Below are 18,592 nucleotides of genomic sequence, written 5' to 3'. Positions count from 1 at the left end.
TAAAAGCAAACCAGTAACACAGCAGGATGAGAATCAATTTTGCTTTAAAATGATCGCTGAAGCCTGATCACAAGCTTATATAAGCAAAAACATGAGCAGGTTTTGTGCTTTTCCTCCACAGCCCTCATCCCCTGCTAGGCCTCGTGGCTCTGCGCAGAGCCCCCCGGCCGGCGGCAGCCCCGCAGGCCTCAGACAGGGCACAGAGAGCAAGACCTCACAGCAGACATAGGCTGGTAGCCAAAATTGCTCAAGACACATCCATATGAATATAGGTGAGCCCCTTTCCAGCCCAGGGAAAGCTCAGGCACCCTGGCACCCATTACAGTGCCTGGGGTGAGGCCTCCTTGCTGCTGACGAGGACTTTGGAACAACCAAGGGGAAGCTGAGCTCCAGTGAACTCGTTACAAGCGTTAAACTAATTTGCACCATCTGCAGCTTTGTAGCATTTATTATCTGCCAGCTTTCTGGCAAAATTGTGTGACAGATAAGCTCAAAGAAACAACATTTTGGGCTGAACATCCATGCAAACAAAGCGATGAATCCAAATATATGCAGCAGGAGTTTGTTTCCAAGCGGTGTGCTCTGCCGAGGAATGGGGGTCACCAGAAGCTCAGCTCACCCCCCTCCCCTTGCAGAAATGGCTGGTAACGAAACATCCCTGACAAAGTCTGTGCAGCTTTGAGGAATTATTTAAAACGAAGCCATACTTAAAAACAGCAGCTTTTTTTGGTGGATAATTCACACACAATAAGGAGGATGGGATTTGTCAAGCAAATTGTTCACTCAATAGAAGCTGCTAAAAAGCTTTCCGAGGTCACCAAGCCATTTTTAGTCTCAGGATGCCTTATGAATATTTCTCTAAGCTGCCTGGCTTCCAACCAGCTGTACCAGCACATCGTCCCACTAGATGCGAGTTAAATTTGCATTGTGTACTAAGATAATCAGAGTTGTGATCATTTGCATGAAACAAACACTACAAATATTTAAATAAATAAATAGCCTGTAGTTTTATGGAAACATGATGACTGTGTAATTAATTCTTCTCAGGCACTGTGAATTTCTGCATGATTTGAACTGATGATTTTGGTGTACAACATTCGAAAGAGACAGAAAAAAAAAAACATCAGTTAAGGTGGAAAAGCACTGGGGCAAATCCGAGATTTCCTTTTGATGGTGCTGGTGTCTCAGCACTGCAACCAGACGAGGTGGGCAGCCAGATGGGCTCCTTCCCAGTTTCTTGGTATCTTCTGGTTGTCCCCAGCCCATGTTGCTGACCAGGAAGGAAAGGCTTCCACATCTTGAGGTCCTTGGAGACCAAAGGTAGAAACATGCCCCATGGGCACCCCATCCTCCAGCTGGAAGATCTCTTCTGCTGTCTCTCATTCAGCGAACCATTCTATGATTCTATGATTTTCTCTTCACTCATCCTCCTGAAATGATAAAATTAATGGCTTTGAGAAGTCTGCCCCAATGCTGTCCCTCTGGAAGTTCCACCTGAAGACTCACTATTTCCTCAGCTGCTTCCGCATGACCCAATCTGTGGGACAAAAAGCCCCATTTGGATCTTGAATTCTTCTTCTTAATAGTATCGTACGTTACATTTGACAGCCTTTAACTGATTCTCTGACTTTTATATGGCAAAAATTTCTGGCAGTGTTATTGGCTTTCCCTTTTTTATTAACTAACTGCTCTGGCTGGCGGCAAAATCCCCATCAGAAATGGATGCTCCTGGGGGAATTTTTCAAAGGTTAGATCCTCTCATGCTGATGCAACGTTTTTGGCATTATTCAAGAAGACAGATTAATCACTTAGCTAGACCTATATCCTAACCACAGTATGGGGAGGGAAAAAATTAGTCAGTTGCTTAAAAATAGGTTTAAGCTTTTAAATATACCTTACATAAATTTAGTCCCTGGTAATGAAACACTGGAACAGGGAGAGCAGCAGAGAAGGAAAATGAGGATATGTAAAGAATTGGATGTCCATTACAAGCCCATAGAGAATGAAGCAGCACATAAATGAATGGAACAGAAAGGATAGCTGGTGATATGGATGAATTTTTTTTTTTTTTTTTGAGAAGAATGCAGAGGCTGGTATGAGAGGTACCAACCTTGCAATTGATGGTAAGTCACAGCTTCTGAGGATGCTGATGCTCACTCACAAATGGATTCTGTACGTTATTCTGCAAAGAGCTCCAGTTTCTCCCAGAAACACTGTTGTACTGCATCCCTACAGTGCCAACACCCAAGCAGAAATACATGAGCCAGGAAGAATCAGCATACAAACAATCCAGAAGAGTCACCATTCTAACTCTGTGTTCAGTCCATTAGTCCAGCTTGCCCTTCTACATCCACAAAAACATAAAACTGGGGTAATAGTTACCTTTTGTAGATATTTGTAGAGAATCCAAGACACCATAAAAGGTTTTAAGATTAATGGCCTGCACTCAGATAATTAACTACCTTGATAGTAGAGGCCCTGGTGAGGAGTGAGATATTCCTGAGAAATGTCTAATGAAATTAGTGTTGTTGAATATATTTAAGGTTAATGGAAAAAATGGAACAAGAGCTGTGTTAGCCATCCAACATGAACATTTCTCTCCTGCAATAACAACGGGCCACAGAAGAAGCCTTTTAACTACATACTAAATCCATTATCTACTCCCATTTGAACCTCTCATTTTGAAGGCAGCAATGGCTATTGACAATCTGTCTTCCAGAACTCACACACTGAAACTGTTTGTCTTCTGTTTTATCGCTGTGTATTGGGGAGGCAGATGGTCAGACTGCTTCCTTGGGTGGGCAGTTTTATTGGCAACAAAAAAACATGCTCCTCAGTGCACCTTCAGCAGTACAGGTGAAATAAAGGAGCTTTTTTCATCTCTGATTTCTCTTCCTGAAGAATTTCTACTCTGCTTCTGCTCCAACAGTTCTGCCTTCAGAGTGATTTCTGTTGTCTCAACAAACAAGTGCTGTTCCTAGCACACTGGCTTAACCTGAGTTTCTTGGGATCCAGGTGACATCATCTCTATAGAAAGATGTATGATTTTTTTTCCCACAAGTTTACAGTGCCCCTGAGATGCCTGTGAGCAGGCAGAGTCAAGCATTGAGAAGACAGCTGAACGTTTCCTGTAGCACAGGTGGTCTGCACCTGGCAGTGAAGGTGTGTACTTGGACCATTTCTGATGGCAAACTTCTGCTGTGGGAAAACTTCTCTTGGCTGTGGCATTCACCCATGCCCTTCCCTAAAAATGCAGTCTGTCAGCTCGCAAAGTTCACCCAAACCCTGCACACAGCAAAGTTCTTCTCTCTACCACAGTCTACAGTGCCTGAAGGGTATCTGACTTCTCTATTTCCCACTGCTGAAGGGCAACCCCTCCTTTCTTCCCAGCTGGCCTTTGGGAAAGAGAGGGACAAGTCCATTTCCTTCCCCTGGTTCCCTTCCAGCCCAGCTGTGGACCACAATCAAGGTCCACCTGGCTGAGCAGCACAGACTGGTCCCAGGTCCTTTGGCTCTTGGAGGTCAGATCATTGCTCCCTAACAAGTTTATCCTCCATCGCACTGAATGCTCTCAGCTCATAAATTGTGCAAAGGTATACCTTGACAGGTGAAGTATATTTTCTTGTTTCTGAGCCATGGTGGAGCTCATCTGTTCAAATCATCTCACAGATTGCTTACGTTCCCATGACAGGGTTCTGTTCATCACTAAGTCAATACGAGGTCCAATTATTACGGTCAAATGACTCTTAACTCTTCAGGCAAGTCAACCACTGATTTCTAAAAAAAAACCCCTGATGCTGCTTGCGTCTAGGCCTCCACACGACCTCCAAATGACTGGACAGAGCTGCTGCCCCCAGGGTCTCAGGCTGCACCTGTTCGTGGCAAGTATGAACACCACTTTATCCAGCCCTGATCCGGGTTTTGTTGCAGGGCTCTTAGTTGAAATGAAATTTGGCTGAAAAAAAAAATATATTTCAGCTCATGCACAAAGCCACTCAAGGCAGCATCCTGCAAAAATCTAAATAAAGCGATTCTCTTCCATGAAGCAGCTCAGAGAGACAGAGCTGAGAAAAGAAAGCTTTTGCCTTTCCTTTCCATGTGGATAAAGAGACAGATAACAGGGTAGTTTTCTTTATAAACTTAGAAGAATCACAAGAAAAGTGCTGGGGCTTTGCTTAAATTACAGAGGTTTATTTCCATCACGGAACAAAGCTGATGTGGTTTGTCTTCCTTCCAGAAATTAGTACAGTAGCCAGCAACTTAAACTAGATCATTCAGCATTTGTCAGATTAGCGTAAATCTCTTCCTAACACGCAGGACAGGACAAGATTAAAATTAATAAAAAGAAGTGAGTGAATACCCAAAGTTATATGTACTATATTTAGAGTTTGAAGACCTGGTATAGACTATACTGAAATGCTCCTATCAACTCGGTTAGATGCTGGAGTACTCTTGGACTACTGCAAGGATATTTGTACAAAAATAAATACAAACGAGCAGCTCACCTCCTATCTCTGATCACTACTCAGAACACAGAGTCTTGCGTATTATGTGAAAGTATGTATTTTAGAGGAATTTATAAATCTTTCACATTCGTAGGTTATTTCTAAAAAAGATGAATTTATCACAATAAATGGAAAACCAAAATCTTAGTACCTTTTCATCAGAAGTAATGAAGAAATGCATTTATTCTTTACTCTGCAAATCTCCTTATTTCAGAATAGACAGCCCTGTGAAAATGCTGTTGTATATTTGTTATGGCAAAGACATTTCTTTTTCAGATTCCCAAATATAAACTCTTCTATAATAAAAATAAAAATAATAATAAAAAAGGGCTCTCCTATTGTCCCTGGTGTATTTTGCACAGGGTACAGACAAGGGGAAATGCATTCTCATTCTTCCCTGGAGAACTGAAGACTTTATGCTTCAATAATTAATTTTTTACCTTCCTGAAGCATACTTTGTGTCTGTACAGACCTTTGCTCAAGTACACTGTGCATTACAACAGAATGTAGAGAGCAGAATCTACTCTTCACTGAGGTGATAAAATATCATGCAAAGAGAAGAGTTACCCCGCGCACAACCATAGTCCCAGATATAATTGTAAAATTCAGTCAAGTGCTCAGAGTAACCAATAATTTATTTGTCAAGTTTCATTTATTTGTCTTAAAAATGTTCAAGAGAAGATGTTGAATTTATTCTTGACATTTCCCCCCTGTAGATAATCACTTGCATAAACATGGTATGAATATTCACTGTTCAAACCTTAAAATTTGGATTGTCAGTTAGTTATATAAATCATGGCATTATTGCTTTTCCTTCATGACATATGTAACTAAGCAACAAATTGAGAATTTAAATACTAAATTTAATACATTCTGCCCTTTTCATGGTGATAAGTGATACAGAGATCTCAGCTCAGCAGGACGTGGGTCCTGCTGTCCTACAGGTGGAGAATCAGACAAAGTTGTCAGCTCAACATCCAAATGATGCCACCTATTCTGGTTCAGAATTCGCAGAGCAAGAGCAATTGTCCTGGCAAGGCTCAGTTTCTCAGATATTCCTCAAAATGAATCCCAGATATCAAGAATAGTTTCAAGACTAAGCTTATTCTTGAACGCAGAAGACCACGCAGGAAGACTGACCTGTTTGCAGACACCACTTCATTGCTGGCTGTAAATTGCCAGAGCAGCAGAAAGGATTTAGAACTTTTGCAGTTATTTGTGGTCAGAAACACGACGTGCTAAGACAAAGAGCTGGAAAAGCTGCAAAATGAGGAGCTCTCTTCAAAAGGGTTGGAAGAGACATTTGTCATTTAAAACAAAAATTGAAGACTTCTAAGGGAAAAAAAATGGCAGAATAACCTTAGAATAAGAGGTATTAAGGTACTAAAGGGAGTAACCTTTAAAGCCTGCCTACAGAATGGATCCCCAAAGTCCTGAATCATAATAGCAGAGGGGAGGAAGAGAGCCTTGAAATAAATGAACATTACTCCAGAAATCTCCCAGAGATGACAAAAAGTGCAGAAGTTTCATGCTAAACTATTTTATTTCTTTGATAAAACCTGAACTCTTTAGCAGCCTGGAGTGTGAGAGGAAAGAAGAAAGAAAGGATAATAAGAAGGGAAATAAATCTCTTCTGTTAAATGCATTCAGCATTGTAGCGATAGGCATAGGATTACGCTCAATTTAATCTCAATGGATAACACAGTCCAGGATATTATCTGCAGTTTCCTCAAAAATCTCTTCTGAAACACAGCTTTTGCATTTCTTTCTGCAGCAGTAGCTCTGCCCTGGCTGTGCAATTTACCAGAGCACGCTGCTGTTCGGTTTGTCCATCTACAAAAAGGGCCTTGTGACACCACACAGAAAGAACAGTCTAATTGAGGGACAAAGAGAACTAATGAACAGGGTGGCAGGAGTTCAGTGCTGGTTAATTTGCATGGAATCCATCAGTAAAAACCAGAAGGTGCTTGTTAACCAGACAAGAAGAGATAGAAGGGAATGCAGGATGACCTACCCAAAAATCAGCTATTTGCCTTCGCCTACTTTGTGAAATCTTTGCAAAGCTGAGAAACCACTGACAGTTTTGCAATAACAGGTTGCAATATTGTATTTGTAAATTTGCAAATTAGCACACCTCAAAATGTGCAATCCAGGGGGATGGGGATAGGCTCCTGGCTGCTTCAGCTGACGATACTCACTGCGTGCAGTCACTGCAAATGGGTGATCCTGGTGGAATTCAGGAGCTGTTTGATCTGAATTCAATTCTCTCACTCACGTCAGTGAATACTCCATGGCAGGGTTACATCCCCTAATATCTCCCCCCCGACTGCCTCATGTTTCCAGCTTCTTCTAAAGTTGCTACCCAGATACTGGACTAAGATTATTTTACGTGATCTGATAACACAGCATCAAGCATGGGATAGACAAAATAGATTAAGAAGATTAGTTTTAGTTTTATGGCAAACTTCCTACGGGTGCTTAATTAACAACATTATAACGGCTAATCACTTGGTGGTTCCTACCTCCACTCATTTTCTCGGTGACACAAGGGCATGCGATAGGGGTGAGTGGCTGTACCATGTCTGCTTGCGATAATCTGTCACTTCGCAAAGGGCTGTGGTGCCATTAACTGGGTTAATTGGGTTCATAATTGTTGCCAATCTGGACATCTGTGCTCAGCTGCTGCCACTTAAGAAGAAAAAAGAAACTAAACATGAAATGCTGTGGATGAGAATTTTGCCCACGGATAGTTCTTACATCCCCAAGGAGTCTTGGAGGGAAAGAGGATGTGCAGAGGATGTGAATTACCCTCTTGGCTGCCAATATTTTCCTAATTTCAGAAGTTATTTCCAGAAAACAAGTTTCCAGAGTGTGAGCCCCCAGTTTCCCAGAACAGATGTGGGGAAGTTTCTAGGTAAATAAACTGGGCTGAAATGTAAATAGGGTTTGACAATAAATAAATAAATAAATAAATAAATTTAAAAAATCAAGGAATTCTTTTAGCTGGTAAAATATGTATTTTAAAGAAATCTTCAATATTGAAAACTTCTCAAGTTCACTACATTACCGTTCACAAAAAAAAAAAAAAAAAAAAAAAAAAAATGCTGGGAGGAAGAAGTTACTGTTTTCTGACTCACAGATCAAAAATCTCTCTCCCTCTTTCCAACTAAAATGGTCATAGGATGAGGAAGCTTTAATTACTAAGCATAATAGCAGATTTACAGGTAAATGGTAATTTAATTTAGTCTATGTGTTGAATTAAACAGCATTCTGTGAGAACTCCCAACTAAAGTTAATATTATCAACCAAAAAAAGAGAGGGGGGTTGGCTTTTTTTTTTTTTCCCTGTAGCTAACATTTAAAGTATAACTGTTCTCTGTGATTGACATTACATTTTAGATGATTTTTTTTTTCTTTTTATCTGCTTTAGAGAGTGACACTACGCTATTTCATGGGATTAGTGATTTAAGTAATGTGAGTAGGTTGGTTGTCATGATTAGCAGAAGCTAAAGCAAAGCAGCATTTGCTAACTGCAGAGAATTGAGACAATGTGGCCAGCCGCAGCAGCTTATTAAATGCATAATGAGCTCAGGCAACTTATAAAAGGAATCAAAATTCTGTAACGCAGGGAAGCAAAGTTCCTAAGTACCAGCATATTCCTACAAGACTTTGAGGTGACATGAGATTATTATGAAATATTTAGTGAGCAGACACTTAATTGAACACATGAGTATGGGAAAAGGAATTTAGGACAGCAAGTTTTTCAGAGAAGAGTTTCAAAGGTTGGCTTTCAACAAGCCAATATTTGCACCACAATGTGGCTGGGGGGCTCTGCTTGGGAGCCAGCCCCTCTTCTTTCATCACAAACCTTTTTTTTCAGCCACTGAAGTATCACCATTTGAATCTGTATATTGCTTCTGGAGATCTTCCTTAGCCCTCTGTCATCTACTATACTTATATCTTATATTCCCCCAGCATCATAATATTCCCACTTTAATCAGACCCTGCTTTGATTTCAGCTGCTATCCTCCTGACTTTGCCTTACGGACCTTTCTTTCTGCAGCTGCCGTCTCTCGAAGAGATCGCAGCACGCCTGCCTCCAGCCTGCCCGATTCATTTGATGAGGTTGCTACTGGTCTGCAATGTAAAACAAGAAGGTTTTCAGCAACTCTCAGGTTGTTGATTTCTAAAAAGCTTACCTGCACGGTAAGCTCTGATGGCTTACCTGCATCTTCCTGCACATGCACTGCCTCCACTTAAATTAGATTTTGGTTATTTGGGATTTACGTGGCATGTATCTAAAGAGATACAAATCTTTATCTTTGAAAAATGAGGTGCTGTTTAAATATCAACTATGTGGGCAGGGGGTGTAAATCTCATTGGACAGTGTAAGAAATTGGAACCAGCTGTAGGCAAGTGAGAGCAGTGCCAGAGCAGCTTTATCAGGGTTACCTGTTTGGAGGTTGTCCTTGCAATCAAGCAAGAGACTTCCCGTTTCCATCAGGCAACACCTCACTGTTTCTCAAGCACAACAGTACCTGTGTCATCCAGTCAAGCAGAGAAACATCCCTGATGCCAGGATGCTGCAGGGATCCTGCTGCCTTATGATCAGGCTTTATAACTACAAAGTGGATGTTCCTCCTGCCTCCCAAAATGCCTGTGGCTATCTGGGGACACAGGGTGAGACGTTATAGGGCATGGCCCGATGTTTAGATTATGCCATCCTCTGAGAAGGCAAAGAAGTAAAAGACGGTGTGATTGCTGCTGCAAACTCAGAGTTGCATAAAACCAGAGCTCTGGTCCCGTTTTAGCATTAACTTGCACGGCACCGCCCCAAGAGCCTCGGATCATTTGCACAGTCTGTTGTGATCAAAACTCACCAAAACATCGTGCTGAGAGAGCTCTGCTAATGCATGGCAAAGAGGACACAGGGCAGCCGTGACATAGCAGCCAAACCAGCCAAGGCACAGGGGCGACAGGCACGGCACGTGAACTGGTGGAGAGCAGCAAGGCTGCATCTTGCGCTGAGTATTAACAAAATTCAGGCATCACCCTCTTTCTGCTCCTCACATATCTTTAAAAATCCTGTTCCCTAATGAAATTCAGATTCAGGAATTGCTGATGGTCTGCAAGCAAAAAGAAAACATTAATTTAGCCCAGACTCCATAGCTTTGTGCTTATTAGGCAATTCTCCGATTTGGGGAAATAAGCGCTATCTTGGGGTTTTTTAACCATGTTTCTCCAATAGCAATGAAAAAGTTTTTTTCATTTCCTTTGTGGAGAAATATATACAAGCTAGGCTAGAGGAAGGCCTCAGTTCATGTAAAATGTAGGAAGATATAATGGAAGTTTCACAATACCTTTTCAAAGTACCCTAATGCACATTAGGCAGACTATTTCAGCTTCTGAATTCTTTCAACCTTTCCCTGACTTTCAGTTAGAAACTTGTGAAATATGCTGTTTTTATGATTAGAGCACTGTCATATATAGCTTTGACTTCAGTCATTCATTTAGCAAAAAACCCTTTGTCCAGCCAAAGAGAATAATCCCATCTCTGCCTGCTTGGGGAACGTCTGCCTCCGCTCTTTGGCTGGCCAGCCAAAACTCAGGGAAGAGCGTGCCACTGATCTTTCATTTTCGTCCTATTCCTCCCAACTCACAGTTAAACAAATTATTTTAAAATAACCAGCTTGAAGAACTCATTCACCAGCAGCTGATGGAAGAAAATTTCCTGCATGCGCTGAAGATATTATTCCAGAAGGAAAGTGGCAAAAGAGACATTACAGTTCACTTAGAGACACACTCACATGCCAACAAAGGCACTGCCAAGTGCAGCCTTAGATTTCCATGAAAAAGGGGAAACTGAGTGCTGCAATGGGACAGTGCCTTGTCAGGGGCTTGAATGCAAGCCAGAATGGATCCCCTTGCAATGAGGTAGCAGAAATGTTATCGTAAAACATGCACTGCACTCTGTCCGGATTTATAGGCCATTAGAAAAAAATCTTACATGTGCTGTTTTGTGATGATGCTGGACTTCCATTATCTTGCTCCAAATACACAGGTCAGCCGGCAGCAGCATTTGAGGGAACAGGAAGCAGGCCTCAGCTCTTATCTCCAGAGGATTTGTGCCTTTCTTGCACACGCAGTCCAATACACGCTTGATTTTAAAAGAGAGCCTTTGGTTTAAGGAAAAAAAAATATTTGGCTTAATAATTCTGGGCTTCTTCTCACTGTAAATTCTCCACTCAGAGGAAAAATAGTATGGTCAAAAGGTAGCGAATTAGCTGGAAAGGGCAGATTTTGACCTGATAAAATTGGCATGGCTATTTAGGGAGCAAGATTTCATTAGAGTTGCTATAGCAATTGGAACAGTTTGGCAAAACCTAATGAAGGATTATGATAGAAATAGAGAAGGCTATAAGCCATCAAAGCTATAGAAACAGAAGCTTCAGAGGTTTCTGAGCAAAATCCCCCTGGAAGTACACTGATCTCCCTGGAAGATATCACACTCATTTCAAATATTTCTCTGGGGGATTCGCTGAGCAATGATTGCAATACAAAATGGAGTGCCCTCTCCACTGCAGAGTTATTCGTGGATTTTCTCCTCCAAGGGGCACACTTTATTATCAAATACTTTATAATAAAAATACTTTGCACTTGCATGGCACCTCTCCTCACAGAGTGGTGCAGAAGTTACTCCTGATGCTGTGTTAACCTCCTCAGCACAGTACTAGGTACGTCCTGTGGCTGAGCAAATGGAGCTGGAGACACGAAGTGGCTTCACTCCAGCCTCCCCAGGGATGAGGCAAGGATGTGCATGAAGTCGGGGCTCCCAGGTTCCCAAATAAACCTCAGATGCTTGAGCAGGGGTACCGCAGAGCTCTCACCCATGCCAGGTGCCCCGATGCCAGGCACACGCTGCAGAATGACCTCTGGCTCTGGCTGAGCTCCCGCTGTGCTGCAATGTCTCTCCACGATGGAAAATCAAAGCTGCCATCCAGCAGGATGCTCTCACCCAAATGCTGTGCAGGGCCCGGAGTGTTGCTCAGCAGCTGCACAACAACAGGCATTTATTCTGTTCTGTGATGCTCAGCACAACCTCTCCCACCAGGGGAGACACTTTTCTCTCTCTGATCTGAGACTGAGAAGGAGACTTACCCCTGAGCCAGCAGAACACACACGATGGGCAGCCACCCCAGCACGTACCGAGCTGCTCCAGCCGCTGCTGCTCACCCGTGGCAGCAGCAAGGGAAGAATGTGCCCTGCGTCGCCTCCAGCTCTCCATCCATCCAAGTGCACATTAATTTTGCCTCTGCTTTCACTCAGGGTCCTGCTTTCCTATAAAGGAAGAACCTATAGCCAGCTTTTGCTGGCTAAGAACCTATAGCCACTTCCCGAGCCTCCTCCATGCAGCTGGTGAGGGCCTTGCAGAGCTTGGGAAATGCTGGTTGAAATTCACAAGTATGAGCTTTTAATCTTCCTGCAGAAACTTTTTGTTGCTGTTACCTCTAATAACACCAGCTATTTCTCTTTGTCATATCAGATGTCTAATCCCTCTATCAGGTTTGAGTCCTCAGTCTAAATGCCATGCCATGGCATTCCCACTTAGCATTTAGGCTAAGGACTCAGCACTGATAGAGGGATTAGACATTTTGTATCACCGTGTTCCGTATTCTAATATGTTTCAGGTCAGAAAATGATTTCCTTTGTGCACTTTTGGTTCGCAGCCTTTCAGTTTCAGTGAAAGTTGCTTAGTGCTTGCACGAAGAGATCAAGAGAATGGCATTTCCCAGCTGATACAAGAATATAACGTACTCTCGAGCAGAAAATGGAGAGGAAAACACATGCTTTCCATTCTGTGTAATTCATTCAACTTTATCTATTACTCCTTACAGCCACAACAAGCACATGCACTGCCTCTCTATCTAGGTGCATCACAGTTGGTACAACAAGGCTCAGCACTGAATGTCACTTCTGGAAGTGAACGTTGGTAATTCGTGTTTCACATCATGTCTCCTTTGTTCAAAAAGAATAACCTTAAAAGAGGTTCAGGAACTATTAATTCCTACAGAAACAGACTTAATTCATGCAAAGGCATGAGCAAGCCCTGAAGAAGAAAGTTGTGGTGGTGTGCATGTGAAACGGGGTTGTATGCTGATCATCTGCAGCACTTTGTCCACTGAGATTAGAGTTTGTTATCCACTAAAATATACCCCTAGAATGATTGTTGTTTGTTTATTTTTGTTTGTTTGTTTGTTTTCTGAAATAAAATTCTTATGCAGTTATTACCAATGAAAGAGAAAAGAGCCGCATTTGTTGGATAGGCCACAGTTCTACATCATAATATATTTCACTTTTTCTTTCTAGTTGTTTCTTAAGTCATTTTAGTTTTGGTAAAAAGCCATTTCAGGTCATTTGCAAACAAAAATCTAACACTCAATACAATGCTATCCTGATAGCACAAACACATTTCCTGAAGCGTGAGGCGGTCTGAAGAAACAAAACCAAAAACTAGAGAGTTGGGAGAGAGAGATCTCGGTTGTTGTTCTTTGAAGGGTTGTAAAGGGGAGCCTTTCTAGTGCTCAAGGTTAGTGAACACAGCATGGGAAGTTTTTAGCCTGTTCCAAGAATGTGGTGATGATTGAAAACCATGTGTACTAACCTCTGCATTCATGTAAAAAAATCACCAGGCTTGTCCCACATCTGCTCCAAGGGGCGACACGGCAGCAGGCTCCTGGTGGGACAGAATCAGGCTCAGTCTGCTCTGAGATGGGTTGAAAGGAAACACAAATGGTAACAATAAAAAGAATAGGTAAATACCAAATATGTGCTATTTTAGGGAATCAGATCTAAGCAAATATTTTCATTTTCATTCATATGATCATGAAACTCCTCAAAATTTATGGTCTTAAGTTACAGAAGAGTAACCACGTACCACATTATCATCTGAGAGCAAAAAGTCTTTGTGGATTGCGAGCAAATTTGCATGAATATTTGTTACAAGCAAAACTTTGAAAGCGTGAACAAAACAAATTCATTTGAATTCATGCAGCTTACACACAGTTCTGCTACGGCTACAGGAACATTTTCTCTCTTCCACCAACCCAGAAACCAAAGGAAAGTCAAGGGGCCTCTGCTCCACCCCATTTCTTCTGATGCTGAGCAGTGATTGATGAGAAGTTAGCTGCCTGCAGAAACAGCAATGTATCTCCCTGCTGATAAACTGCATGGGTGGGAAGCAGATGGACTGCCATGCAAGCAAGAAGACCTTGAGGTGACAACAGCTTTGGGCATGACGGGAACTACCCAAGCAGCTATTTTAAGACATTGAGCAATTCCTGTTGCCGGGAGCTGATGACATTGGGATTTGGAGTCGTTATGCATCAGCTTCTTCAGCAACTATGTATGGCTTTTTTACATTGTAGTGGCTTGATAGAGAATTGTTATCACGAAAGCATAAAAAAAAAAAACAAAAAAAAAACTTTTCCATGGACTCCTGGCTTCATACCAACCTGTGCTAGCACCACTCCCCACAGCCTTGATGTCTGCAGGCTGCTCTCACACCTCAATGTCTCTGCTTTCTTGCCAGGACGCTGGTACAACCAAAAGGCTGAACACACCAAAGGAGCAGATGATTAAGGCAGGTATTCTCATGGGCCAGCATTAGCCCCATAACCCAATCTTTTTAGCCAGGCTCCATACTCAGTGAATGGCTGGTGTGAGTCACCCACTTGAAAAACCTTTCTGACTCCATTGACCAGAGGTGTGCTGGCAAAGCCAGGCTCCCTTGGCAAAGCTTCTTCCATCTGGAGTGGCTTGAAAAATGCAAAGAAACAATGATAACTACAGGAAAATAAGCAGAAGGCCTTGATTCACTTAAAAACAACAGTCAGAGCATCTCCCGAACACTGTTCTTCGTTCTCCTCCTGGCAGTCACTTGCCGAGTTTCCCTGCTATTACTGTTCCCTCCTACACTTTGCGTGTTGGGTCACCACCAAGTAACAGGTTACAATATGCTTGGCACAGGCTGGAGAAGCTGGGGTTGCACCATCAGACAGCCATTTTCTTAGAACTTGAAAACAGCCAAAAATAAGAAAAAGTAGCATTTGGGGAAGTTTTCAACATATGGTTACATGAGCAAACTTAAAACATATGGGCTATCAAATGTGCTCAAGATGTGTAAGAGCCCATTCTGTGATCACCAGTCAGTTATTACACGAGATTTCATGCAACTAGGATTTCCTTTTCAGTTTCACAAACAGTCCAGAGGCACTTCATCCATGGGAGAAAAATTAGAATTCACCTCCTCTAAAAGGTATTCATTAATATGTTGTCTGAGAATATGAACAGTAAGGAATTTACCATTGGAAGGATTTATTATCTTTGATTCTGGTTCTAAATAATATCCATTTGCTACCAAATAGGAAAAAAAAAAAAAACAAAATATGTATTTAATTTAACTTCATACAGGATGCGCAGGAAAGCTGGTTCATCCATCCTCTCTTAAAAATGAAAGCGATAGCAGGGATTGTTGATTATATTGTTCCACTGGGAGACAGAAATAAACCTGAATGCAGAAACTTAAATCACCGCTTTCAATTTACTAAAACAAAACAACAACTGAAAGAAATGTTGCATCTTCTCTTTTTATAGCAATATGCAATGTAAGAATGCAATTCATAACTGTGAATAAATAACTGATGATAGTAGATCTTTTGTAATGCCAAAAATTTGTTACATAAAGCTGCAACATTTTTACATCTGAGAACTAAAATGATTCCTTTTGCCTTAAGTATTACAGTGAACCATAAGAAATTATTATCTTGGAGGGTGAAACTAATGTGCAGCTTGTAAGAAGATAACACTACATCTTTCCTATAACACAATCCAAAATAAAGATATCCGTGGTAACTTAGGCATCAGATACCAAGACAGCTGCAAGCAGATAGGCTAGCAACATGGATTTTAAAGTCATTTGTAGTTTATGAACAACTTCTATGAGCAAGCAAGAACAGTTCCCAGCACAACTTGCTTAGCCTTATCATTTCAGCAATAAAGTTCAAAATAGATCTTTTTTTTTTTTTTTCCTATAAGTTTCACCCCTGTCCCTCCAGCTTTGTTTTTGCCATTGTCCTAGGACTTGCCATCCTTGCCAGGTAGGAGGTGAATGCAGATGTTGCCCTTGCCCTTCAGCTTCGCTCAGCTCCAAGTGCTCTCTATGATCACTTCAAAAATGTCGGCTATGGTGTTTATGTCAGCACTAGTAAATCAAGGGATAGAAAAAAAACTGAATTTCTCCAGCCGTGCACCTGAGGTTCTCTGATTTCACTGCTGGAAACCTGACCCTGCCCTAGTAAAGACTCATAGACGATTCGTACAGAGCACCTCTCTGGTGGGTGCTCTGGATAAAATTGTTCCCTTCTGTTTCTCACCTGGAAATCAAAAATTGTACCAGTGACCATGTATCATGAGGGTTTGAAGGAGAAAATAATACAAAAAAAAAAAAAGAAAAAAAAAAGAAAGAGTATTTTTATAAAGAAAGCACAGATGTGTTGGAAGGAGCCTAGTCCCCCTAGGGTAGCGATCCCTCTGCAAGCACGGATTAAATCATCTCCTGTGTATCTGCACCAGCTCCAGAAACTAGAGATTCTTTCAGCAAATAGTGTGCAATTTCTGCCAGGTTGTCTTCCCAGGGGAGAACAGCTGGGACTCGATACCCTTCGGTGAGCAGTTGCTTACAAGGTTCATTAACACTTAGAGTGCATAAAAGTTTGGGTCTCGCCTCTGACACCCTGCCCACGGGCACTGCCAGTCCCCGCAGACCCCTGCTGGTGGGTGACTGGTGTGATGCTGGCCCCAGCCTCACGCTGCACAGCGCTGTGGTGGCAGCAGCATCAAATCCAGGCTGGAAACAGGCAATGAGAACAAGAGGTTATGCTGTTTGGAATTGGTACGGCCAAATTGCACCTAGTGCATCTGTCTGTGACTGCCGTTTCTCCATTCTCACCTGTATTTGGGCCATGCATCCCTCATCACCCAGTTGCTCCCATTTTCGGACTCTCAGCACCTCCAGGCAGTGACTTTTTCCATTTGCAGACCAAGACAGGGCCCGGCTCAGCTGCCCTCGGGCCACAAGCACAACACAGAGGAGTTTAATAAAGGCCGGCAACCTCTGATGGAGCGCCTCTCCCCCAGGTAGGCAGGGACTCGCACTGCCATGTGCAAGCACCGAAAAAAGAAACACAAACAGAAAGCTTTCAGGCAGGAGAAACCACGTCCCATATTCTTCCAATCTGCTTCATATTATAAATCACCGGTGAAGGTGATAAATGTGTGCACTTAAAACAAAATACACGCTCTGCGCAACGGGGCTGTTCAGCATAACAAAGCAGCCCGAGGGCAGCTGAGCTAAAACAAGCGTATTGCTCTTGCTGGCATTTCTCGGGGTCTCAGCGAGCGTGCAGCAGCAGGGTTTCCCAACCTGCTGCTCAGTTTTGGCTTCGCCCCACTGTGTGTGCCTGCAGAAGTGCACAGGGCGAAGTGCTGGGTGTGCGAGGCTTCCCCAGGACCCAGCCTACAAAGCTTGCTGGAAGCTGGCAGCGGTGCTCATCCCTCTGCTACAGGCACTGCCCACGAGCCCCTTCACCTCGTTCCCTGGAGGGTTACATGATGGGAGCGATAATTATCTGGTTCTGTCTGCTGCTGTTTGCTTTCTGTATTCCATTCCAGGGTTTTTCTTATGGCGATGTCTTTGCTAATGGACAGCCCTCCCTGCTGCCCGTGTACAACACCTCGCCCATTACACCTGCTAGACGGGGTCTGGCACCACACAGCAAACAAAATGGAATTAAACCTTAGCCGTAAAGTAAGCAAGTCTTATTACACCCAATTTTACAGTTGGGTAAACTTACATACTGGAGACATTTAAATGACTTTCTGCAGCATTACAGGATGAGCTGGCAAAGGCACGGAGCCTGGAAAAGTCCAGTGCTCAGTCACTGCTCAGCCCCCCCCCTGTGAGAAAGCAAATTTATTAAGCGTGTGGCTGATGTTAAGCTTACGAGCAAGGGGGCATTAAGCCATTACAAAGCTGCCTTCCTTAAGCGCGCCAAAAACCTGCTGCCGGCACCGACAGGATATTAATCGTGCCTTCCCCCACCCCTGCGGTCCGCAGGCAGAGGTGATTTATCACCTGGCGCTGAGACGATGTGACATTCACAGCTCCTGACACAGGTGGAGGAAAGCACGCTGGGTCGGGGGACACCGGGGACCTGATTGACCCCAAAACTTAAAGGAAAGCAACCGTAAAGCGAGTAAAGGAATAAAAAGTAGTGCTGTTGTTAGAAGAAAGGCAGTGCTGCAAAATTTACCCGTCCCTTGTAGGGACACCAGGTGATGGCTTCCTTTACAAGTTGTCTCCAAAGCTTAGCTCTGTAAGCACCAGAAAGCCAATGGCTGGGAGATAACCCTGTGAGGAGATGCAGAGGAGCACTGGGGAGCAAATGACCCTGTTTTCTAGGGGTAGAACTAGTTCTTTGATTGCTCATTGAGCATGGCTCATGGCTGTCTGTAAACAGACGCATTTCCCTTTCTAACTGCCCAGTTCTCCTGGTTCCATCCCCTGGCTCTGTGGTCTCACCTGCTGTCACAGCCCAGGTCACAGGAGTTGCCACCAGGTTACAGACATTGGATTTCCATTGCTGGCAAAGGGAAACAGAGGGAACTGGTGTGGTTGGAAGGAAAATAGTCAGCAGTGAGGAGCTTTAAAGCCAGATTATTCCAAAACCAAGACACTGGTGCGGGTGGAAACTCCCCGAGGTAGGAAAATATTCTCCAGCTTAACCTGGAATTTGCAGAGTATGCAGCATGTGTGGAGCCAGGCTCTCATACCTCATTTCAGCAATAATTAAGAACTTATGACACTGGGAAAACAAGAACTAATTAAACACTAAGAGAAGGGAGGCCACTGTGTAATTGGGCTAGGGATACGAGGCCAGGCTAGGAAGGTTTGGGGACCTGGTAACAATTCATCCTTCAAGCCTTCTCCTCGTGCCCAGCTCTAGATGTAAAGCACGTGAATGAGGTCGT

At 43.0% G+C, this 18,592-nt stretch overlaps 1 long non-coding RNA gene across 1 annotated transcript; it reads right to left on the bottom strand.

Moving 5' to 3' along the window:
* Positions 1 to 546: 546 nt before the first annotated feature.
* On the bottom strand, positions 547 to 6,968 carry LOC137864363 (uncharacterized). The gene is made up of 2 exons (XR_011101454.1): positions 6,640 to 6,968; positions 547 to 1,430 (listed from the first exon to the last, which is right to left on the bottom strand). It is a non-coding gene; the product is annotated as an uncharacterized lncRNA (long non-coding RNA).
* Positions 6,969 to 18,592: the final 11,624 nt, after the last annotated feature.

The sequence above is a fragment of the Anas acuta genome, chromosome 14, assembly GCF_963932015.1.
Source record: "Anas acuta chromosome 14, bAnaAcu1.1, whole genome shotgun sequence".
Classification (NCBI taxonomy): domain Eukaryota; kingdom Metazoa; phylum Chordata; class Aves; order Anseriformes; family Anatidae; genus Anas; species Anas acuta.
Note: the sequence above shows the minus strand (reverse complement) of the source record. Positions and strands in the feature narration are given on the sequence as shown.